The sequence below is a fragment of the Coturnix japonica genome, chromosome 4, assembly GCF_001577835.2.
Source record: "Coturnix japonica isolate 7356 chromosome 4, Coturnix japonica 2.1, whole genome shotgun sequence".
Classification (NCBI taxonomy): domain Eukaryota; kingdom Metazoa; phylum Chordata; class Aves; order Galliformes; family Phasianidae; genus Coturnix; species Coturnix japonica.
In genome coordinates, this window is record NC_029519.1 from 74788614 (window position 1) to 74814410 (window position 25797).

The following is a 25797-nucleotide window of genomic DNA, read 5'->3' on the forward strand; positions in this document are numbered from 1 at the left end:
ACACAGAAATAATAACATTTGCTCTCTGAGATGTACAAGGATCCCAATAGCTCTGCCCTAGAGGCACACCTCAAAATAACAACACACTTAGTGTGAAGAAGGTACTTACCTTTATTAGTTAGAAGTGTCAGAGAAACGTGAAAAACGTTTAAAGAGAACAAAAAAGAGCATATTTTCTTTAACCATATTCTGTGTTATGTTTATAGGACTCTTACCAAGCCTTTGATAAAAATAAAGCCTCTGGGGTTTGTTTTGTTTTGTTTTGTTTTGTTCTGTTTTTTTCTTTCCCTTCTAATGCTGACAAATACTGTAATTAACTTAAGCGACATAATCTGTTCCAGATCCCAACTGTATCCCCACTGAGATGAAATAATTCCTAATGCATGGAGGGAGTATGCCAGAAAAAGCAGGGTCTGTGAAGGCAGTTTGTCCATTTCAGCCATGATCTCCTGCTGAAGCTTTAAGGAAATAATCCTTATTTCCTTATTTGGCTTATCAGCAGCATATTTGGCTGACAGCTATAACGTCCCTCCTTCTCTTCAGTATAACAGCCTCACTGATGCACAGGATGAAAGTGATCTGTCTGAGGTCGTTCCTGTTGCCAACATTTGCTGCACTGCATTTGCAATCAAATTATTTTGTTCCTCTCTTTGGAAAACAGACTTTCTGCCTCCTGACGTTCTTTCAGCGTGTTTTGTGCTGAAGCAGCTATAATTTGGGTTTGGCATGGGAAAGGCAGGGATGTCCATTTGACAAACATGTTTTGCAGTTGCACAAAATATCAGGGAAAAAAATGAAAAGCATTTGAGTAACATGGGTTTATAATAATTTTGAGAAAGAAATGTGTCACATACCTGACCTCTGGAGGAAACAACAACACTGGATAGAAGTAGTTTTCAGCCTGGATGATCGTACTTGTTAAGGGAGGATGAGGCCATTACTGAGACCAGAAAAAGGCATTTTCCCAAACTTGCTTGTTCTCATTAGCAGAAACTATGAACTTCTCTCCATCTGCCAATCCATCTGCAGATAAGATAGATGGAAACCACTGGTTTCCATCCTATGTCCCAAAGGAATATTTCTTACAATCCAAAATCTGTTAATTAGTTTCACTTTGAGCACGTAAGTAAAAATCACAATAAATACCAAACTTACAGTGACGGTGCAATTTGTCTTCAGATAAACGTTGTTTTTTCCAACCCCCCATTCAAAACTGAACAAATGAAACGTAGCTGTAGCTGCAGGGGCAGAGAATCCCAAACCTTCAGCATGTGATTTGTGATTTGAGTGCACCACACCGTGATATCCTCCCACTCTTTCCAGCCTCTTACCGAAAACTGCAGAGCAATGGAAACCATCAGAGCAATTCCAGTCTGCTGGTGGTGAGTAACATTATTTTCATGTTGTCAAAGCAAAATAACTTACACAGTTGTGAAGTTTCCAGCAGGAAGGTACTACTCATATAACTACAGCCTTCTCTGAAGGTTCATACTCAGAAGAGCAAAGAGCAAGGCGTTAAACCCAGCACAGGAATGCATAAAACCTTTCCAAGCTGTTCACATCCAGACATGCTTGTAAAGGCATGAACACCAAAAAGCCTAGAGGCTACAGGTTTCAATATCATGTAGGAAGGTTTAGGTATGCAGTCATCATTAGAAGAATAGGAAAGCTGCATCTCTCAGAAATAGGGCTAATTTTAGTCATAATTAACACAGGAGCAGCCTCAGGTTGGTGGTTGCAAAAGCCTCAAAATCTTTATCTTTCTGGAGTGAGGAAATGTGGAATTCTTGCCTCTGTCTGGAGGGTACAATAGAAGCTGCTGGTGTAGATGGAAACCAGTGCGGCTTCCAGCTTTCCTCTGTAACAACGAGACACTGAGTGCTCCTTATGCTGGCATCCTTATGCTCCTTCTCAAATCTTCCTTCATATGTGGGCTATGTTTGCTCTGTTCTCCCATAGTTATCTTTAAATCTTTGTTAGACTGCATGAAGCCTCTCTCATCTGCTGCTCTGAGCTTCTTTCTGGCAATACTCCTCCCTATAATCATCCTTTCAAACTGAGTAAAACTGTAGCAGAGGTTTTCTTGCTTATCTGTCCTGCAATGATCATGAATCTATTACAGCATCCCTAAAAATACTGACAAATATCCAAAGGAAGATAATAATAATGTTAAATAAAAAAAAGAAAGAAAAAATCCCACACTTAAAAGCACTAATAAAATAGGCCAGAATTATTGCTGAAGAGCAACTTGCAGAAATTATAAAAAACAAAAGCAAATCCTTTTCCAAATGCATGCAGAGCTGGAAGGATATCAGAGAATCAGCAGTCAGTGTGTGATTAAAGTACACTCAGAGAAGATAAAAGCACAGAAGAGCATTACAGAATAGCTGAATAAATATCCTATTTCTCTAAAAGAGTTAGGAGAGTTTCCATGCAAGATCCTGTCTTCACTGGGAGAGCTGTTAGAGATCTGTGATAAACTGAAGGATCGGTGGAAAAGGCTACAGGTTAAATGAACAAGATGAACAGTCAATTGCCAGAACTAGACTGTATTCTGCCAAGAGTTCTAAGAGAATATAGCTCCAACTGTAGTGTATGACCTTGTGCTTAAAGCCAGCATTTTATCTGGGAAATGAAAAGTAATAAATCATAGAATCATAGAATCGTAGAATGGCCTGGGTTGAAGAGGACCACAACGATCATCCAGTTCCATCCCCCTGCTGTGTGCAGGGCCACCAACCACCAGATCAGGCTGCCCAGAGCCACATCCAGCCTGGCCTTGAATGCCTGCAGGGATGGGGCATCCACAGCCCCCTTGGGCAACCTGTTCCAGTGCGTCACCACCCTCTGGGTGATAAACTCCCTCCTAATATCTAACCTAAACTCCCCTGTCTCAGTTTAAGACCATTCCCCTTGTCCTATCACTATCCACCCTCATAAATATGATGACATTTTTGTAATTTTTATGGTTCCAAGATAAAATCAGGGATCCACAAGCTGGTAGACATGACATCTGACCTGGGGTAAGTTAATAAAAACCATACCAAAGCAATTAGAAGGGACAATAACAATTATGTGTTAAGGGGGAGTCAGGGCAGCTTCTAAAATGAGAAATTATGTCTCACAAGTGAATCTGTTGGTGTTCCCCCAAGGAGTCATTAAGTATGTGGAAGGGGGCCCCTGCTAGGCAGGGGGGTTGGAATTACATGATCCTTGAGGTCCCTTCCATCCCGGGTCATTCTGTGATTCTGTGGGTGATGGGTGCTATTTGTGTTCCTAAAACACCCTCAGTGTGCTTAGTCATCAAAAGCTTTTCAGGAAGTTGAACACCAGTGGCAAAAAAATAAGGTCAAAAGATAGGAAAAAGAAGGTGGGAGTTAAACACAGAGTTTTCACTGTGGAAAGGTGTTTTCCTTCCTTGGGAACTGGCACGCAAACAAAGCATTTCAATATAGCCATATTTGATATGATAAAAGTCCCTTAACACAAAGCTTGTTATGAGAAGGGAGGCAATAAAATAAAGTGTGCTGATATCAAGTTGTTTAGGGTAGTAAAGATAAGTGCTGGCTGTGAAGAAGAACCTAATAGTACTGAGCAACAGAGCAAGGCTAAACTTTGTGTAAATAGTCATAAAACTCTTCCTAACCTAGTATAAAAAATGGTTGGCCCTGCCTGATTACTGCCCCAAAGGAATAAGCTCTTAGGCTGCAATGGTTCCAAAAAGCTGGTGGGTCAGTGCTTAGCCAGGGCCAAGCTGCAAACAGAACATCAGCACTTACTAGCAGGAGAACCAAGAACAAAGCAGAAAAGAGCATTATGCCACAGCATACATCCAGCAAGCCTCACATCTTGGAAGTTATGTGCACTGCTAGTTTCCATAATGCAAAAGGGATAGAGACAAGCATTGCAGATGTGGTGGTTGAATGATTAGGCTCCTGGCATCAGGGTGCTGGAAAAGCTAGGATCTCACTTAGACTGGTTTCAAGTGAGCCTGGGCAAACCTACAGCAGCACAACCCTCACTTCTTTCTAGGTCTCATGCTCAGCATGAATTTGGCTGGCACTTTCTATATGACCTGGATGAAGAGAGTACAGACACTGCAGAGGTAGCATCTCTGATTTGTTTCTTGGTTGTTGTTGTTGTGTTGTTTTGTTGTGTTTTTTTTTTAACAGGAGTCATTTTAGTATCCCAGTGTCTGAAATTTGCAATGGCTGCGCGCTGGGCATTGTAACTGAACTGTTGTGATATATCAGTGCTATTGGGATGAAAACAATCTCTGTTCAGAAGTATGAGCAGGTGGAAAATTGCCTCGCCCTGCAGAAAGGTGATGGAGAGGACAGTTAATGTCTCAAAAGGGCACAGACAATGGAAGGAGAGCTGAAAGCTCCTTAGAAACCAAACCTAACAACCAGAAGACCCAAAACAGTCTTGTGATTGTGACTGCTGAAGACATCTGTCCAACAACTGTGCCAAGAATTCCACTAACACGCAAAAACCACGGCCAGAACTGAACAAAGGAGTGTTGTCTCCTTGAGGAAGCTGTCTGGTGCTGTGTGGTTGCTCTGAAGAGCACACACTCTGCGACAGACATCATACAGATGACTACAAACACCAATATCCTCCTTTAGATTCAAGAATATATTTTAAATGCAATGTTTTCAGTGCAAGTTTGCACATCAAACTGCGACAGCCCTAATGAAATCATGTGAGTCTTGAGCTGGGAATGAAGAAACAAAAGACACATGAGCTGGCATTTTCTATGACTCATCGCTTGAAGACAGTGTCATCATCCATAAATGATCACAACGCTGTATGATAGATAAAATTATTCGAACAACAACTGTAGTGCATGCCCCACATAATCTTAAGGCACAGACGGACATGATATGGGATGGATCACTAGAAGTGAGCACAGGAGATGCTGTAGAGTTATAGGATGCAGCTGACACAAGGACTGTGGGCTGTGAAGCTTCAGAATACGAAGTCAAAACATAGGAGGCACAAGCAGCAGCCTGCTCTTTGATTGGGCAGCTCTACTGTAATATTGCTGTGTGTATCAATGACATAATAACGCTCAGAAGAAGTAGTAGTCACAAAACATAGTTACTGGAACAACAAAGTCTATAGGAAAAGAGTTTTACAAAACATTTTGGCTACAGAACCTTCGGTAAAACAAGGTAACAGCACATGGTGCAGAATATAATCGTTTTTGCCTGCAAAGACCAAATCTGAAGGGCCTGAGCTGTTCTCATCTCAAACTGAGCACAGTCAGTGCTCAATTTGTTCCCCACAGATTTTTTTATTACTAGCATTTCTACTTCTGGTACAATGATAAGGAAACTTGCTTGTTTTCTTTCCAAGCAAATCCGATCACATATTTTCAGTATGATGTGAACTTTCCTTCATCTTTACATCAACAAGTGTTATAAAGCTTGTTTTCTTACTGTTTGAAAAGTAGCTTCACACAAAGACCTTTGCACAAAAGAGGCAATACATCTGAGTCACTCACTAATTCCCAAACATACACTTATGTTTCTCATCCTCACTCAAAGCTAAATCTTCTTCCATGCATGCACCAGGGCAGAATTTTCTGGGGACATCCTGAATCATTGAGAAAAGGGAGGCTTTTTTCCTTAGTTTCAGCTCACATAAAGCTCACTGATGCCAGAAAACATTTCCTCGAGGGAAGTGGAGAAAACCTGACCAGATCTGTTGTGTCTGCAAAAGCAGAAGATTCAGCCTCTGATATGAACAGAATGGTGCCTGAACAAGTCATTGTGGTATCTTTTGTTGCTTAACATCACTTTATATCAGGAAGAAGGGACAGCAAAACTGAGGTGGCAGAAGCTGTTATTTGTGTTACAAGAGCAAATCATAGTGTTCCAGCTTCTCGCTTACACAGTATTAATGTGCCATCTTCACCTCAGGCCCTGAATGTACAGTGCTAGATGTGCTGATACTCTCCCCTCCCTATTCTCACTTTTCTCCTTGACTCAGACAAAACTTGAGGTCATGGTGCCACGAAGGGCAGGAAACTGCTTGTAAATCTGCTGCTACAGAACACCTGATCCTTCAGCATGTCTGCATAGTTGAGGAGTAAACCACCTGAATTATTCCCTACACCAGCTACACTTTGATATACAATTTAGAAATGTTAGCCTTTGAGCCAAAGTAAGTACAATGTTAGCCTTAGAAATAACAGTTATTCTAACCAGCAGGTGAGATTCAGCTCCAGATTAAGATTCCCAGATTTATATGGCTAATATTGCTGAACTAGCTGAGTGATTTACTTTTGCAGCCAGTGGTGTTCTAGGGCTTGATTACAGCTTCCCGTTGCCCACAATCAAATGGCTAACATCATTCGAGCTGCCCTACAATATCTGTGATGCTGCTCCAGGAGAGGAGCTGTGGCATGGGGTCTGCATCCCAGCAGCAGCCAGAGCCCAGCTGAGAAGCCCAACGTACCTCCCTAGCTACACTGTGCCTCCATTGAAGCAGCAGTGCTCTGTCTCTGGTCAGCATTCCCAAATTGCTACCTAGCTTGTCCAAATGCACCGCCCATGCTTAATCAAATGACTAGAGAGCATTCACTTGAAGTTCCACTGGTTATGAAGGAAGCCTTGTTTGCAAATGAGATACTTGTACTTAGCTACCTAAATTAAGGTGCATTAATCCGACTCCCACTCAGGGGATTTAATTCAGTTAAGTTTGCATTTTATGCCATTTGAGATGCCTTAAGGTATTCTGGACTTTCACTTGGAGCTGCCACATACGACACAGGAACCACCCCTGTGCACTACAGAGTGGAGCACCTCAAATGTGTTCACCTTAGAGCAACTCGGAGAAGTTTCATATGTCTGTGTGCTCCTTTTTCTTTCCTGTCTGCTATGAATCAATTTAGTCAATACAGGAAAACTTCATCAAGCCCAGGATCTGGTACTATACCGAAGATAGGATGTGCTAGTCATTTCCTCATGTGGTTGGGCTGTTTTACTTCTTGTGGCCTGTGAAAAAGGCCCCTCCACTGCATCCTCCACGGTGGTCAGAGAGACTGAGATGAATGTCACGTTCTCAGGGTCTGGCAGGCTCATGCAAACCTACACCTGACCTCAAAGCTTTCTGGAGCATAATGGGCTGAGTGGCCTCCTCACTGCAGACATCTTCAGCTTGTCACGGGATGGATAAGCACACCCAGCTGCACCATGGGCAGCTCACTCACACGCATCTGTAACATATTAAGTTCTGTGAACTTGAACAGAAATGTTTTCCCTACAGCCAAAGTCAGACACAGAGATGTGGATAGTTTCAGCAGTTACAGAGCATTCATGTCTCCTATGACACAAGTGACTCAGGCCCTGCTGTAAAGTATAGAAAACTGTTCAGAGATTAAATTAGAAGTAAAGTTAAGATAGAAAAAAGAGAAGAAGAGGATAAACATTAGCTATGGTAGAAGGCCCATTAGTCAAAGGAAATGAAAAAGCTCTTAATAACACTTCAGAAAATGCAGAAGTACTTGAGAGTTTTAGTTTATATTTGGAGGAAGGGATATGATGAACCCATATCACATGAAGATGATGAATGAGCAAAAAAAGTCAGATGGTAAAAAGCATCTGTTTGGATAAATACTGTAACATCCCACTATTAGTATCCAGGAAAAAGAGGAGGCTATGGAGTAACTTTGGTCTATTGACATTTCACTTTGACATAAAGAATATCAAATGCAGCTAGAGCAAAAGTAAAGTAAAAGAGCTGGAAGTCTGATAGCTGTGCCAAAATTAAAAGCAATGAACACCTGCGAGGAGAGGGGGACATCACAGTGCAGCAGAAGATTTGTTTGTGTGTCTCAGACAAAACCCAAAACCATGGAAAAACAAATAAAGGGTTAAATGGAAGCATAAGCATTCAGCACCCACCAGTATGATTAATGGGGAAAAAAAGCCACGCACAAAAAATGGTTGTCTTCAACAATCCAGATTTCTCCTTGACACATTAAATTGAAGTGATAAAAGCAATGGATATATTTAACTAAAATAATTTGTGAGACGGTTGAACCAACACACCAAGACATCCTGATCCAAGTGTGGCACTATAAAATAGAAGTAGCCCAAACAGTGCGTGGATTTAGAACAAGCTGAAAGATTCCAAGATGTCTACATAGGATTCTTCATCCAATGTTTCTGGCAGAGCTTTATGCTGGACTATCATGACTGTTTCCATGGATGGATAATCATGAGTACTGTCTGCAGATGACACAAAGATGGTGTCCTGAATAAAGCTGAACCCAAGAAGTTTACCTGGGCTGTGTGGAGCACTAGTACATATACAGAGCAGTGTATGCAGTAGTGACAGCACACTGTCTAGGAAGGCATACTGTCCTGCTGACATCAGCAGATTAAGACTGGTTGCCTTTCTGGTAAGCACGCCTAAGGCAAATGGAAAATCTACTCTTCACTAGCACCAATTATCACATAAACAAATCTAATCAGTGCTTATCCACTACTCTGGATGAGTGCTGACATTCGCATGAACATTTGCACAGGATTACACCTTTGACTGAAAACTCAGAGCAACTTCCTTGAACACACATTTTCTTATCTGCCCTCTAATATTTGTTATGTTTGTGTGGCACCTGAGGACCTGAGAAATTTCCCTGAAATATATATTTGTCTAAATCTAATTTTATCATCATCTCTTAGACAATTTGGTACCAATTCCTAGACATTTCTCTACACCAGGATGAGATGTCATGGAAACAAGGCTTTGACACCAGCACATCATTTTTAGCGCCATATCTGATTCTAATGCTTCCATCTGCTTAACATTCTGTTAGTCAATGCAGTCACTTCTCAGGAAGGTAAGACAACTTTGGCAGATAAACGAAAGGACACAGTGTGTGTTTCCTGCAGAGGCATTTGTTCTGCCCTGACAGCAGATGGACGCTGCTGCACCTCCTCTAGAGGACTGTGGTAGAGATTCAGCTGTTCCACCTCCTCCTGTAGCCTCCAGGTTCACCAATGCTCTTCATGGAGCAAAATCAAGTGTACTTATGTATCTTAGAATCATAGTTGATTATTTCCACCAGACTTTCATACACATTTTCACTCCAGGGCTCTGTTTTTAAACTGTATTTTCTGTTTCTAAAGGATAGCTAAATGTCAAAAGGAGAATTACTCATGACTAGTCATTCTTGCTCAAGCCATATGCAATTGATTATAGCTTTGATGAACAGCTTTTTATTTTCTTCCCTCCACACTTTGTGTCCATATGAAGATAATTTGCTTGGAAATACCTTTCTTACTTCTTAGTCTGCTTTGTACACTGTTCTATTTATTTCATCTGTTTTTCACTGAAATCTATGTTTGTCATCACTGACAGCTATAGTAGAAATCATACATAAAATTTATGCTGGTATTTTGAAATACAAGACATCTCACAGCAGCATTGCTGAATTTTCTTATTAAAAATAATTAAAAAACATAAGACCCTGATAACCTAAACTAAGAAACACAAACTCTACTGGTAGGTACCATGGGGAAAATTATGTCTCTCTCACTGATGGATTCCACATGAGAGGTCTCCAGCACAATATGAAGTTATGAATTAGCAGTGGCTTATGTGAGAAGTAAGGTTCCTACAAGGCCATTTGCTTTGCAGCATTCAGAATGTATTTACATAGTACGATGTGCTACTGTGTAGAAATATCAGAGCTGGCTCTGAATTAACTGGCTCAGAAAGCAGCAGTGGTGTGACTGCTTAAGTATTGCTTTCCATCTGAGCTAATTAGTCCAGCTAATAGACAGGCTAAATGAGCCAACACTGAGCTCTATGACTCTCCTCGTACTGCTTTATTACTTCAACTTGTTCACCGAGAGCCAGTGCTGATATTGCTAATTAAAGATCTGCTGTGCCATAATGGCAGGCATTCACTGCCACAAATCAAGTCCTTATAAGGTATACTGTGTGTATATATATATAGATAATCCTCTTATTGGAGGAAGGATAGTTCAGAGGCTTGGGCTCCTGCTCCAGGAGGATGGCACAGTAGACATGCAGTGCCATACGATGCAATATATAGAGAAACCTATAGGCAGAAACTGCAGTCCCGGTATCCCCCACGTCTCAGTCTCTCACAGGCATCTATTCATCAGGGATCTGTGTCATCCCAGACACAAAAGAAAGATTCGAACATGGATTTCCCATAGTGTCACTACAAACATTATCACCACTAATACCAGGAAACAAAACACTGGAAAGAAGGCTTGCAGACGTTTGGTTTCAGAGCAGACACTGTGAAAAAATGAAAAAAATAGTTAATCAACACTACAAATCTCTTCCTGTATCCACTCTGTTGGCGGTCCTTGACCTGCATGGTCAGGAGCTCTGCTGCCCTTCATGTTTCACATGTCTCAGAGACAACCACAAAAGATGCTATCTATTACAGTCAGTCTCTTCCCCATGCTCTTGAATTCTCTTCACATGCAATATGTCTCTGCAAAATGTCTGCACTTCTAATCCACTCTGAAGCATATTTTGTACAAGCCTGTGAACAGCACTGCCCTAGAGGTGCAAGAGAGACTTGAGCACAGAGGTGCCATTCCTGCCAGCAGCCGTGCCTCAGTAGGATGCCAGGCTTCCCATCTGGTGGCAGGAGGAGCAGGCTGGGAGTGGAAGCAGCACTAGCAACACTTCTTTCAGCAACATCTGAAGACTTCCCTCTTGTATTTCTGGCCCAGCACTACTCACCACAACCTCCACACATAATTCTGTACTTGTACTTGCCTAAGGTTTACAAAATTATTGGTATTCACTGAAACTTACATTTTATGCCTATTTGTAAATTGAGAAACTCAGTACAAATGTATATACGGAATTGAACTACATGTTAATTATAGGCTTTCTCAATGAGATCAGACTGTATGGTAATGTTTAGAGAAAACTGATCAACCAAATCTATCTTTGAGGTACTTTTGTAAGAGCCCTCTGTATGCAGCATCTCTGGTTTTACCCACAAGATAAGCTCACAGATAAGGCACAGTGAGTTATTTTTAACAAGAAAAAATAGTTCAGCCCTTGGAGCTTTTGAAAGCTTTCCGTATGTTGAAAACACCACAAAATACGATGCATTTTGATACCCTCTTTAAGGCCAGAAGATTTCCTCACCTCTGAAGCATGAAGTTGTAAATCTGTGTTTTCTAATAAGATCAGAGATAATACAGCTGCTTTGCCGAGAGAAAATACATGTGCTGTGCATGACAGCAGCTTTTTTGCTAGAAACTAAGAAATATTTCTACCCCTACCTTTGACACCCACAGTAGTTGTCAGTGCAATGGGTGGCAGCCTGACCTGCAGTAACACCAGTTGAGACTTCCTTCAAACCTCCAGGTGGGTTGCGTCCACCTCAAAGCTCACAGGAACTGTAGTATCCAAATCAAATCTGTCTGGAAATGAAAAGACAGAAAATGTGAGTAAAAGAATGAGGAAGAGTGGGAGAGAACCACTCAGAACTAAATGTTGGTGAGTGGGTGTGACTAATGCCTGTAACTGAAAACGTCACATCACTCACAGGATGAAGGAGTCTTACACTGACCTCACAGGCTGGGTGTTCAGAGAAGCCAGATCTAATGAGTGGCAGCATTTGCTGAAATGACCGGAATTATTTACAACCACGAGATGTTGGAAATATACTCAGTCCATTGCCAAATATACAGAAGAACAAGATGTGGACTAGTTGAGAAGTGCTTCCAGTAGAGCTCTGCTAGCAGCAGGAATCAGGGTGCTGAGTCAATCTATGCCTTTCTGCATAGGCACCACTATCAACAGGAACACAATCGTAAAATAACAAAAAAATCACACCAGCACATAATGTTGTAGTGAAAAGCCAAACTAGAGACATAACTCATAAAATTACTTGGAGTCAATACACAGTTCCACAATCATGGCCTTGGTAGGAGCCAAGCCTTCAGTCTTAGGAAAGCTGAAACACTACCTTGTTTCAAATGAAAATTGAAATTCCAGCTGTAGGGTTTTGTGTCATGAAGGAGATAGAAAGGCCAAACAAAACAAAGAGCAGTTCTTGAGAGTCAGAAGAATCTAAACTATAATCTTCCTTTATTAATTCAAGTTTATTTTACCCCTCCTTCCTCCAGTTTTATCTTTTGCTATACAAGAATGCTTGTGCCCAGAGACTCAGACCAGCACTTTCTAGTCTTACTTGTAGGTTCCATTGGTCCATTGTTTTGGTTGATATCTGGAATGATGGTGGAGTAAGCAAGAATGACAGCAGAGAGGGTTGGGCACCTCCTTGATTTCCTGCAAGAGCTCTCCAGGTAAGTGCAGAAGTGTCCTCATAGGGAATGAATGCAGAGTGTAGAACAGACTAGAATTCCCCTCCTTAACTTACAATGTACCGATTTTCTTTCAAAAATAGTCCTTGTTGCATACAAATTCATGCCATGTTTGATCACATTTTTAAACAGGCAATTAAAGTGAAATGAAACCCTGGGTTCTCTTATGGCACCTTGGCTGAAGCAACCAAAAAACACTTTAAAAAAATCAGAAGTGTAGGTGTGCAGTATGTAAGCCTTACTAATATGTTCCATTCAATTGTTACTATGAAACAGAAGATCAACATCTAAAACAATTCTCATTTGTTTCCCGTACTTCTCTCCATTCTCCAAAGTGACTCAATCAAACTTTTCAGCCCACGCATCCACTCTAAAAAGAAATAAATAATAAAGAAGCGAAAGCTCAGATTTGACCCATTGGTCTCACATTTACGATCTGTAGTAACACTTATTATTTTTGGACTGTGGTTTTTCAATGAGTCTAAAAATAGCAGCCACCCCCAGAGCACCATTTGCGTAGGAGGGATGTTTTGTACACAAAACTACTCGTGTTCCTTCCTTCCCTCAGCCACTTCGCCTACACCTCTTCTCTGTAGACACAGTTTTATGTGAAGATCAGTGAGACGTACAAAGCAGAAGCCCGGTTCTTGGTTAGCAGTGTGAGCATCAGGAAGTTCAGTCAAGTGTGCAAGCTTTCAACTGCTTGTTTCGTGTTGAAAATAACAGGATGGCATTTTACTGCACTTAGGCCCAGCCCTGGAAAGATGTACGTGGAAATAAGTATGCGAGTGAACCATTGATTCATTTCAACAACATAATAAAAATCAAAGGAATTGTACATAGAGTTACCTGAGAATGCCTTGATCATCTCTGATGAATTCTCCACTAAATTCTCTGTCACTACTCAGTGTTAAATACTTGAGGAAGGCGTAACAAACCATCAGATGGAAAACACCATCACAGATGGAAACACCAACAGGGCTCTGTGTATGCTCCTTCATGATCTTCCAGCATTTCTACAAGGCAGGAGTACTCTGCTGTGTCCTGCACCCATGGAAGAAGCTTCTCCTATTGGCAAGAGACACCAATCAAGCACCTCAAAAGAGAACAGAGAATCCCATAATAGATTTTCTGATCCACCAGAGTTCAAGTAAGTAATTTCTGTGTCGGTCTGTGGCTTCTAGTCTGACACCACTCACCAGTACTAGGGGAGAAGTTGTTCTTTTTCCCAGCATCTTGGTTGTCTTTGAGATATGATTCAGGGCAAGCTCGCAGTAGGATAATAAGGACTGAGATCTTGAGATAACCTAACGTTTCCCTATCATGTTGAGAGTATTTTCATCCCTTTATTCTCTGTGTCTCAAAAATAATGAAATTCCTTGTCACTACTTTTCATTTTATCGAAGGACAAAGAGCTCACATTATTTTTAACCTCCTCCTGCTATCTGCGGTACTCTGCATATCATTCTTTGATCTCAAGAAAAGTGAATTGCTGTGAACGACACTTGAAAGAATGAAAGTTGGTTTTCCACTACCTGTTTCAGCCTTGTTGATAGCTGATATGGGTTACCTGAGGAAATAAAACTGTCACATCTCACTTCTGAGAACGAAATACAATTCCTCATTTTCCAATAAAAAAATCTTATTATCAGCTCAGAGTAAGTGCTATTTTGGAAAGCAGCATCTGAGCTGTGTCTCAAAATGTTCCTGTGTGTCATACAAAAATAAATGCCTTGCGCACTGAACTTCTGGTAGTGGAAATAGGACCCACATTGTTTCTCCAAATGCTCATTTTGACTTTTCCTTACATAAAGGCCCAGCTGGAGTTTCACCAGCTGCAGTCACTACACGCAGGCCACAAAGGAAGCCTCCTGCTGTCTGCGTGTTCTGAGTGATGGCTCAGCCTCATACATCCACTGTGTCCTGAACTTGGCCACTCTGTGTCCTCATACTCCCTGATGTTCAGGAGCAGCTTGCTCAGGAAAAGAAATGTAACAATATAAATACACTGATTTAATACTTTTAAGCAGCATTATTGATCGTAACTGCTCCAAATGAATAAAATCTTCTTTAATTACAACTGACTTGTGCTTCTTGGTTTAAGACCCTTAACTTTAAAACACTGAACCCTTCCAGCTTCATCAAAATCAAAGAGCCCCCAGCCTTGTTTCCCCATGCCCAACCCATCACCCAAACCTTAAATCCAGCTCTCTTCCCACAGGCTTGCTACCTCAACCATTCCCAGACCCAGCCCTTGTTCAGGCTGTCAGATTGGGTGGCCAGTTTATTTCCAGGACATGCTTTAGCCCTATCTCAATTCATAACCACCCTTGTAATCCAAAATCCAATATTTCTTAAATTCAATTTCATGCTTCTTTCCAGCCCTGGATTCCTGTGTTAAGAAGGGCTGACATAAAAACTTTGAATGGTGTCCAAAAGGAGCTGATAGGCTGGATTATGATTGGTGTTAAAACTAGAGCTGTGGACCTGGACTTCAAAGACCAAGGACTTCAGCAGCCTGCAGCAGAAGTCTGACCAGCAGCAACATGGGATGTTAATTTCAAACTGGCATGGGTCATTAGATTCTAATAAGCTGAAAACTCTGTAGTCTCTGGAGTACCTTTCCTTCCTAAACCAGGCTACAAGGCCAGAGGGCATGAGCATATATGACTCTGGCCATGAACACCAAAGGACTCCTGTGCTATTCAGTTTACACTCATAAAAGTAAACTTTATGGTGAGACAACATACAAACAAATTCTAAGTAATATGATTTCTTTTTTCTTTTTAATAATCATGATATTACTTATTAAATGACTTAGAAAAATACAAAGGTTATGAGAGCTGAGAAACTTTAATGAATTTAATGATGTATGCATGCAAATTCATTGTAATTCAGCCCTTAACTGCATGACAACGTTGTGTTTTTGCTTGTGTTATTGGACATTCAGGGGAGATATTCATCCCTGACATATGACAAAATATACCAGGGCTGGGTAATTAATAATCATATAACTAATAGGATCCCTTCCTCAGATGATGGTTAGGAAATAATTCTTATGGGGAATTCTGATGGGGAAATAATTCCAGAAAAGGGAAATAAAAGCATCCTCATTAAAGAAAACAGATGTTGAAAATGCAAAACACTGTGCAAACCTAAGTCTTAAGTCATGAATCCAAAATGATCATCATCTGATATCTCATATCTGCTTCATAATATCCTAACTCCAGTTTGAAGACCACACCACTACCTGAACTCACAACAGTGTTATGAAGATAATTAACGTTAAATGGTGAATTCCAACTAATTCAGAATTCACAACCACAGACACATCACAGTGACTGCAATGAAATACACCATTCAGCAGCTGGGAAAGGCTGACTTGAATGAATTTATAAAGTGTTTCCAAGAAGAACCCAAAAAGAAATACCAACAAAACGCAGACATCTACAGGGGAAAAATAGAAAAAAAAAAAGAAAAAAAGAAAAAAAAAAAAGTTCCAGGAAATGTTTGACAGTCAGATTTCTTAAAATATCCTTTCAATTTAGCTAGCAGTCATTCAAGCTCAACAAGAAAAAAATCAGAAGTAAAAAATAAAGCACTGAGACTAGCAACACGCTTAACATGGTCTCAGTGCTTTCCAAAGTAATTTTCTTAGCTAGAAGATGAGCCTGGCAGCGTTGTCACTCACATGAGCACACTTCATCAGTAATGTCTTGAGCACAAGGCCAAAAGTTATGAAGATCGATTTAAATGAGATTTTACTCCCTTGTGAGGGTAATTGTGCCTCCTCTAGAAAGTAGTTGTTATAAGGACTAATGAATGTGTGCCATATAATTCTGCTAAGACTGAGAAAATTGCTTAATAAAACTGAATGGGGGGGGTTTACGACGATGATCCTCTCATTTGGGCCTTTCACTAAACAATGACAAAAAGCTACAGAGCAGGTCAGATATTAAGCCAGGCTTCAAAGGACACCGCTTGCAAGTTCCAGCACTGAGCAGGGAGAGCAGTTCTGTAAAAGCACAGGCAGCGGCAACTTTCTGGCTGGGAGCAGTTGTGAGAGCATCAGGATTTTTTACTTCCTATATATTATAAGGCAATACAAACCAATAACGCCATCAATATTAAACATCAGGAAGAAAAAAAACCAAACACACTTTCACATTCACAGGTACTGTGATGAAAAGGGCTAGACATTACTAGATCACTAGACATAGTCTAGCTATAGACATAGACATAGTCAGCTTCTTCATCCTTCTGGTCTAGTTTAAGGGTGAGAATTGCACACAGTCTGTGCAGAACACATGCTTCACTATAGATCTCAGACACAGCTCTATAGCCAGACAGATAAACTAAGTTTACGAGCTGTATTTAAGAATTTCAACCTGCTTACCCTATAAAGTAAAACGGTATTTCCCAGGGATTCAGAAAAGAATAGAAATGCAATTTTCCAGTCACAATGGGGGACAAGTACAGGTGAGAGAAAGGCCTGTGTGGATCATTCTATCCTAGGGAGTCAGGGAGATGTGAACATCAAAGAAACTGTTTTCTATGCTATTTCTCTATCCTGCTTTTAAGCTACAGGCTAAAGAAGATTGCTGCATATTAGTTATGTTTCTCATGAGTAATGAAAGACTAATTATGCAAATTTACAACATTACCAAAGCAATCACAGCTGAATTATAAGCAAAGTCTGTTGTGTTAATGACCGTGACTCTGAACAATTCCACCATCTCTTCTATTCTTAGAGCAGCTTATGAAGTCCATCTCCTGAGTCCCCTGTCCGTGGAATGATAAACCCTCAGAGGCTTCTGTGCCATCACAACCACGCAGTGGGGAGGCTGAGCCTCCAGACCACCACCCTGGCTCAGGAAGGACTTCTTATCACAAAGAGATGAAAGGATAATATGCACAGCACCTCTTACTTGTAGAAGAAGACAGGTACCAAGGGGCACAAAGAACAGAAGAGATAGCTGACTGCATTCAGTGAACTTGTGAGCCTTCTGCCTCAGGAATTTCCTAGGCTTGTGCCTGGGATGACATCTGCTTTAATGTATCCCTTACATAGGAGGAGATGATGCATCGAATAGCTGTTTGACTCACTCATAGCTGCACTGATTCACAAAAAGGTTGGCCCTATCCCATACTTAGGCAGCGCTAAGGCTTTATCCTACCATTGATGAAGGCAACATCAAAAGCCCCACGGACTTCAAAGAGGCAGGGAGCTCTTACTCCAGAATGATTTAGCAAAATGGCCTCTGAAAGTCAGCTCTGTTGTTGTCTTTAATCACGCAGACTGGGCACAAGATAGTTGTACTGTGAGCCAATAGCTGTTGCCACTTTGACCCCTGAGCAGAACAGTATGTCCAGAAGGCCCTGGAACTCTGCAGAAAGAGCTAGAAAGTGGCAGAGCAATCAGAAAAGCAATAAATTTTAAAGCGTTCTTCTGATCTTATATCCTATAAAAGCAAGTTAAAGTAAGTAGAAGCGCCTGCTTTCACTCATTGAAATACAGATGAATAAAGGAAAGCACCAGCATCACCGTCTCTGGGAGGGATGCGAGCTGCTGGCGTTCCCCGAGGCAGCAGCGCCGCCTGGCTACCGCCTGCCTCTCCTCCTTCACAGCCATTCCGGTGTGGGGCAGCCTGGTTTGCTGGGGGTCAACCAGCCCTCGGTGTGGGGTTGGAGCTGCGTGGGCTGTAAGGTCCCTTCCGACCTAAGGCGTTTTATCATTATTTTCCACCCTCTCCCCTTCCTAGTGAGGCACGTTCCCTCCTCACTGCCTGCCCACACCCTCCCCACTCACCCTGAGCTGCTTGTAGGATGTTTCTTAGGGTCCCAAAATATGGAATCAATCGGTTAAAGTGTCAGTTATCACCCCAGTCAATTAAAAACTCATCATGGTTTGCTAAACTGACAATTAGCAAACTGATTACCAATTAACAGCTGGTAACTAGTTAGATTAGGTTAAGGTAAATAATTAGATTCAATCCCATCAGCTGGGCCTGCAAGAGCTTAGGGCACAGGTTTCTGAGAGCATCAAAATCTCATTTTCCTCTCCCAGAGCCTGTAAGAGGAGATGGAGGCTTGCTTTGCCCAATGGCTGCTGCATTCCCAAGCCCACCTTGCTTCCAGTTGTTCATCATTATTGCCTTAAGGAATGCAAACATTAGTCCTTGCTTCTTATTTGACAGAGCATGTGTGCCAGTCCCTGCTGGGATCAGGGCTGCAGGGTTTTGTGGGGGTTGAGAGGGTCAAGATAAGGGGAACGCATGAACCTGAGATAGATTTTCTCCCCCTTATTTTTATTCTATGATATACTTTGAGGTAAGGAAGCAAAGAGATACAAAATCGATACATTATCTTCCCTGTGCAGCCCAGGTGCCCTTCTCTCCTGTTTGATTCATTCTGCAGGCTCAGTGGGGTCGGCCTTAGCTCCAAGACTCTTTCTCCAGCCCCTGGAGGAGCAACAAATGACATCAGTATTTAGGGGCTTTCAATGGATACTCACACTGCTCTTGCAGGGGAAAGGAAGATGTGGTTCAACTGCTTCTATCATTTTGTTAATGTAAAAAAGGAAGGACAAAAAGGAGGTGAAGCAGTACCATCAGAGCCTGTTGCTTAGCAAATCATTAATAGCCATCGTAAGAAATTCCTTGGAAAGGAGATTCTGAGGAGCCAGAAGGAAGTTGCACAACTGCAAGTGGTAAAAGCATCAGTTCTCATAACTCCAGCAACAGGCCAGCACTGTGACCTGAGAAATGGTAATATCTCCTAATGATGTGTTGGAAACCCTTGTCAGTATGGCTCATGCTGAGCACTCAAGCCCTGTGGGCTGTAGACAGCAAAGCTGCATAATTACTGGGAGAGCCAACATGGCACTTTTTCTTGTCTGAGTGTTTAAAAGTCCTTAAGAGGTCCTTAAAAACTATTGAAGAAGGTAATTATTATTTTCTCTACTTGACAAACCAGGAAAATGAGATATGGAAAACTTAACTGACGTATGCAAAATATTCCACTTTCTAATTAAGAGATCAGAGCTTCTACCTTTGGGGTCAAGCTCCTGAATGGCTTTGTGTTTATATGTTATGCAAACTGGATGACTTTAAAGAAAGGCTGAAACGAGGCTGACTCCTGAATTATTCTCCTGGTTCTGTCCCTGGTCTGTTCAGCAAAATGCAAAAGGACATGTGTAAATCAAGCCGCACCTGATGCACACGATTGTACCCTTTAATCAGCTAGGGAGCAGACAGTTCCTATGATGAAGAATACTTCACTGCAACGATCATTGCTACTATATATATATTTACATTCATCCAGAAATATGACCACTGAGAACTGGGAAGTTTACTCAGGAGTGACTAAAGCAGAAGGAAATGGGCAAGGGACTTTACAGAGTTTCTTATTCCATCAGGATATGCTAAGCCTGAAAGTTGCATTTCTGTTTTGGTTTTTTTTTCTGAAAGCAAATCCCATCCTACCCAGTGCATCTATTGCACTGTAAGGTTCAACGCAGTAACACCAAACACACTGCCCTAAGAGCAGGAGTTTTAGTTACTCCATACAGTAGAAGAGATTATTCTCATTCATAATGCTGAAAAATCACATGATTGTGTGGAATTACTATTATTTTTTACTCTACATACAATATATGGACTACTATAACATACAGCTTGATATTAGAGTGATGGATAGCTGCCATTTTGTAACCCATGCTCTCATCTGTATTATAAGAACAACATAAATTTTGGACCAACATTCAGGACAGCTGTGAGATAATCCTGTTAGATGGCTATAATTCCAAAGGTCACCTTCCTGACAGCTGGAAATCTACCATGTAATTAAACAGGCCCATACAAGGAATCACAGAAGAATAGGGGTTGGAAAGGGCCTCTGGAGATCTTCCAGTCCAATGCTTCTGCTAAAGCAGGTTCCCTACAGTAGGTTACACAGGAAAGAGTCCAAGCATGTTCATCAATATCTCCAGAGAAGGAGACTCCAGAACCCCACTGGGCATCTTATTCCAGGGCTCTGTCACCCTCAAAATATAGAGATTTTTGTTCACATTTAGATAAAACTTCCTGTGTCCTAAGAAGTGAAGACCATAACTGCAGGGATTGTGGCGACGATTACATCAACAGACAGTCAAAGGGGAAGCTCTGTAATGATTGTTATGACTCATGAGGAACTGAAAATTTTTTACTGTGAGTTGACTTAACGATAACGTAAAAGTAAATATCCTGAAGATTAAGAGAGGTAACAAAAAAAATCCTTGCTCTTAAATGAGAATTTTTGACTGTGATGCGCAGCTCAAGGAGGAATTCAAACTGCAGAATAGGGTTATGAGTAACTGAATATCTCATCCTGAGGGCTCTGCCGCTGAGAAGAGAGGTCTTTGCTCATACAAGAGCAAGGATGGTTAAGGGACTGGACACAACCACCTAAAAACGCAGTGCAAACATCAGTGCTTACATGCAGCTTAAAGTCAGAAGCTAAGGATGCTGCAGGAATATCTAACGAAAATAAAACTATTCCATGATAATACAAAATAAAAACTGCAAAATCATAATCTCATTACAGAGAAGCTCAAATCAAATGTAGGTTGAGCAGTGTTTATGCTGGAGACTGTTCTCCAGATGTTCTCTGGAAGGAGAAGGGGAGGGGGAAGTTCTTCACTAGGAGAGTTGTTAGGCCCTGGAACAGGCTGCTCAGGGAGGTTGTGGATGCCCCGTCCTTGGAGGTGTTCAAGACCAGGTTGGACGGGGCCCTGGGCAACCTGATCTAGTAAAGGTGTATGTTTGGTGGCCCTGCCAGGCAGGGGGGTTGGAACTACATGATCCTTGAGGTCCCTTCCAACCCGGGTAATTCTGTGATTCTCAAGTTCTTGGCACAAGGCAGGCTGAAGGATGGCTTGAGAAGCACATACACTGTGGTTAGGTCTAGAGTTTCTGTCCTGAGCACTTACATCCACGCTGCAAATCTGCAGTTGCTCAAAAGAGAACATAGTGTACTGATACAGACTCCTTTGTGGCAGTCAGTTCAGTTCAAACAGAGCAATTTAAACCTTGTCAGTGATTAAAACTTTTATCAGTACAGTGAGTGAGGTAGGTTAGGGATTGTGATTCATACTGACTCACATACTGAGCCCGGTATCAGCCCCAGTGCTGATGCAGGTGTGATATAAAAGTACCATCTAAAGTGGTGGTAATGATTCAGTAACTCAATTTACATTGAATCAGCAAAAAAAGCATTTTTGGCCTTGTTTTGTGTGTATCACTTTTATCCACATTTGCTGCTATTGGTGCTTCAGTGAAGCGGTATTTGCAAAGCATTTCTAGAAGGAAGGAAGGGGTTCATGGGGATTTCAAGCACAGCAGGCTCAGCCGTCATCTCCCCTGCATCAGTCATCACAAAGATGATGATTCTGTGTTTAGACAGAATCACAGAATTGTTTGAGCTGCAAGGGATCTTTAAAGGTCATCTGGCTTTTGTCCCCTGCAATGAGCAGGGACACCTACAGCTCCATCAGGTGCTCAGAGCCTTGTCCTGCCTGACCTTGAGTGTCTTCAGGGATGGAGCATCCATCAGCTCTCTGGGCAATCAGTTCCACTGCTTCCCTGGTCATAAAATGCTTTTCTTATATCCAGTCTAAATCTCTTTCTCATAGCCCGTTTAGATACTGTAAGGATGCTCTCAGGCCTCCTCCAAGATCTGATACGCTGCATTTTAAGATAGCTTTAGGGAACCCATTTGTATAGCGTAGAAGCCATTACTTCGTTATTGTTTTCTTATTATTTCAGCAAGAATATTCCAAACATCCAGCTATTGCAGCGGTGGCTGTCACCTACTGCTGATAGACAAACCATAGACTTCCTTCCTAATCAGCAAGGAAGTTAATGACGCTAAAGAAGAAGCTTTTCACTTTTCTCTATTATCCCCTTCTGTGCCCCGCACCCCTCCTGCTCTCCGCAGCTTGTCTCTGCCTGTCACTAGGGGGCAACGAAGGCTTCGAGAACTCAAAAGTTCGGCATCCTGAAAACCCCTTTTTATTTTCTCATTCAGTATGAATCAGCCGGAATGGCGAAGTGAATACGGGCATCACCTCCAAAGCCTCACGTTGTGAAATGGCCTCAAACAGACGCTGTGGGAAACAGCTTTCACAGCAGAAAGCTGTGGGAAAGCAGCTCGTCCCTCATTCTCTGGCTATGCTCTTTGTGCGTGTATACAAGTACCAAGTAAAATGCTGTTCAGCTTGGTTTTCAGCCTTCATGAGCACATCCTTGCAGTACTTATGCACTGTGTGTGGTACACTGGTTGGGAATAGGCCACGTTTTGTTCTATTCAAAGGGGCAAATGGCATCCCTCTGGAAAGAGTCTTTGGTTGTGGTGCAGCTGCCTGATCAGCACCTCACAGAATCACAGAATCACAGAATGACCCGGGTTGGAAGGGACCTCAAGGATCATGTAGTTCCAACCCCCCTGCCTGGCAGGGCCACCAAACATACACCTTTACTAGATCAGGTTGCCCAGGGCCCCGTCCAACCTGGTCTTGAACACCTCCAAGGACGGGGCATCCACAACCTCCCTGGGCAGCCTGTTCCAGGGCCTCACCACTCTCCTAGTGAAGAACTTCCCCCTAACATCCAACCTAAATCTTCCCTCTTTCAACTTCAAACCATTTCCCCTTGTCCTGCTATTGTCAGCCCTTTCCAAGAGTTTACTCCACATGGATCTCTTTCCTTTGAAAACTGCCACAGGGCACCCACTTTAGCAGAGGGGTTGGACTGGAGGATCTCTCAATTTAAAACCCTCCTAAGCTTTTAGAATCATAGAAACACAAGGTTGGAAAGGACCTACAAGATCACCTACTCCAACTGCCCTCCCACTACTGTTGCTACCACAATGGTTATTTGTTTCATTTCAGTTAACTGAGGGTTATTCAAATACCAAAGCCTCATAAACTTGCAGAAACCCTTATTTATATATAAGATTAGTATTATGCTTTTGAGTAGCACAAAATGACTTTGAATGGGCCACATCTACATAAATGGAAGTCTATCTGTAACTTCATGATTCCACAGACCTATCTGAAGGGCAAAACCCCAGCTGAAATAGAAGAGAGAAATTATGAACAGAAGGAACAAATATATATATATATTTAATTTTTTTTAATTATTTTTTCATTTTTTCCCCAGGAAAGACAATGATTAGATCAGTTCTTTGTATTAATTATTGCTGTTGTTTCACAATAGAGCAAAGACTTGAAGAGGAGGCACCAGCGTTATTTCCATCATGCTCTGAGACCTTACTTCAGATGATAAGAAGCAGCTGAAAGAACAGATAAAATGGTGGAGAAGTGAAGGGATGATGCTGGTAGAGTAGAGGACTAATACAATGTCAAATCAGTAAACTTCAAAGTCAGCAGAATGAAGATGTGAGGCAGATAGATTAAAGAATGAGAGCATCTGAGAATTTGGAGTATACTGCTAAGAGCACAGATGTTTTAGAAGCTATGGGGACCACAAAATACTGCAAGGAAATCTTTGTGAAGAGGGCTTTGCTCCAAAGCAATCTTAAACCAGAAGCCCCGAAGCTTCTGCTCCAATTACCTAATTATTCTGACAATCAAATCAGGCTTTCCAGTTGCAGAGTTCTTGAGAAATGAGCACACACTGATTACATGAACGAGGAGCTCACGGCTGAGACCACAGAGAATCATTCACACAGTGTTATCACACACATTCACCCCAATCATGTGACAGTTCAAATAATACAGTGCAGTACAGCTGCAAAGGTTCCATGAAGATCAGCCCTGGGTACTTGTAAATGTAGACTAAAACCATGCATCAGTTTCAAACACAAACTTCAGAGGCAGTGGTGTGACTTTGCTAACTTAGAAGGAATTCATTTCAGGTGAGGATCTACGTTGGCATGACAAAGGCAGCCCCCAGAAAACCAATTCACTGCACACGAAATATGGGTGATGATAAAAAGTCAGGAAAAAAAAAAAGAAAAAAGATAATCTCTTTCTAATCACAGTTCTGATGAATGTGTGGGAAAAGCAAACAAAGCAAAATTCAAAATACACACCAATGTGTACGGACAAAAGCAGCATTATCCAAAAGGGTTTCTCCTGTGGGTGACTCACATGATAGATCTGAGAGTCCCTGAACAAACCCATGCACCGTGCCTCTTCTCTCTGTCCATGGCCAATTACCAGCTATAGGAGGGTGCTGGAGGGGTAATTCAATTCTCCTGGCAGGATTAAATTGAGAGATGAAATGTTAATCTGTCTAATTACAGCATTCAGCCACAAAGAAGCAAAAGGAGAACTGATCTGCTCAGCATTTTATACTTTGGCTCTCCACTTGGCATCTGATCATTTAAAGATGTTTTTCATGTATTGAGTCAAATTAATTAGGTGGTATTTGTATATGAGAAAGTCACATAAAATCACTTCAAACCATAGAGAAAGCACTGATTATGTGAAGTTGTTAAGAACAAATTGCTTCTGAGCAGAAGATGCAAAACAGCTCCGATCCTGCTGGCTCTGCTGTCCTTTCAGAGGTAAGAACCAGAAAACCAAGTCTATCGCATCCAGATGCACAGATGCTGAGACTTGGTGTAGCACACCATTGCCAATACATTAAAGGCTGTTTAATGGAAAATCTCACTCTTACAAATGACGATGATCAACAGTTGCAAGGTTAACACACCCCTCTGCTGCCTGATGTTCTTTAGATCAGCAGTTTACTGAAACTGATGATGGTAGATGAGGTTGGTTTTTTTTTGATAGCATCACTTCTCAGCTCCTTCCATAAGCTCAGTTTGATTTCTCAGATGGAGACTTTTTGAAATTCCTTTTAAATAAATCAGAACTATGTTAACATCCAGCAGCAGTTTTGGTAACACTGTAATAACAGAAGGAATGTGGCAGGTGGCTGAACATGAGAGTGGAGGACAGAAACAGAAACCTGAGCGATTGTGGGGAAAGACAACAGATACAGGCTGACTATCAACTCTGATGAACGATAAATCTACTTTCAATGGCTTTCCTGTGCTGTGTTTAAATTAACCAGATCTGAAGTAGAGGTTGGGGTTATTTGAAATGAGATGAGAAAGAAAAACTGGGGAGAGGAAGAACTGAATCTCTGGTACATAGCGTATCCTCTCTAGAAGGAAAGTGGAAGTTTTCCATACATTGGCTACAGTAAAGAGCATTACTAAAAACAGGGTAGCCTTTACTGGTAACATAAAAGGAAAGAGGGAGGCAGGGCATAAAGTGTAACATTTATTATGGGAAAATGGTGACAGGCAGAACTTCCAGAAGAACATATTGTCCTGTTGGTGCACCAGCTTCAGCTGGCTCGACATTTCTGATTCATATCTTAGAATCATAGAATCACGCAAGGTTGGAAAGGACCTGCAAGATCATCAAGTATCTATCTGC

General features: G+C 41.6%; 1 long non-coding RNA gene across 1 annotated transcript; it reads right to left on the bottom strand.

The window, feature by feature from the left end:
• Positions 1-11298: 11298 nt before the first annotated feature.
• LOC107313878 lies at positions 11299-18196 on the bottom strand. Its single transcript, XR_001555235.2, has 3 exons — positions 18154-18196; positions 13194-13440; positions 11299-13100 (listed from the first exon to the last, which is right to left on the bottom strand). It is a non-coding gene; the product is annotated as an uncharacterized LOC107313878 (long non-coding RNA).
• Positions 18197-25797: the final 7601 nt, after the last annotated feature.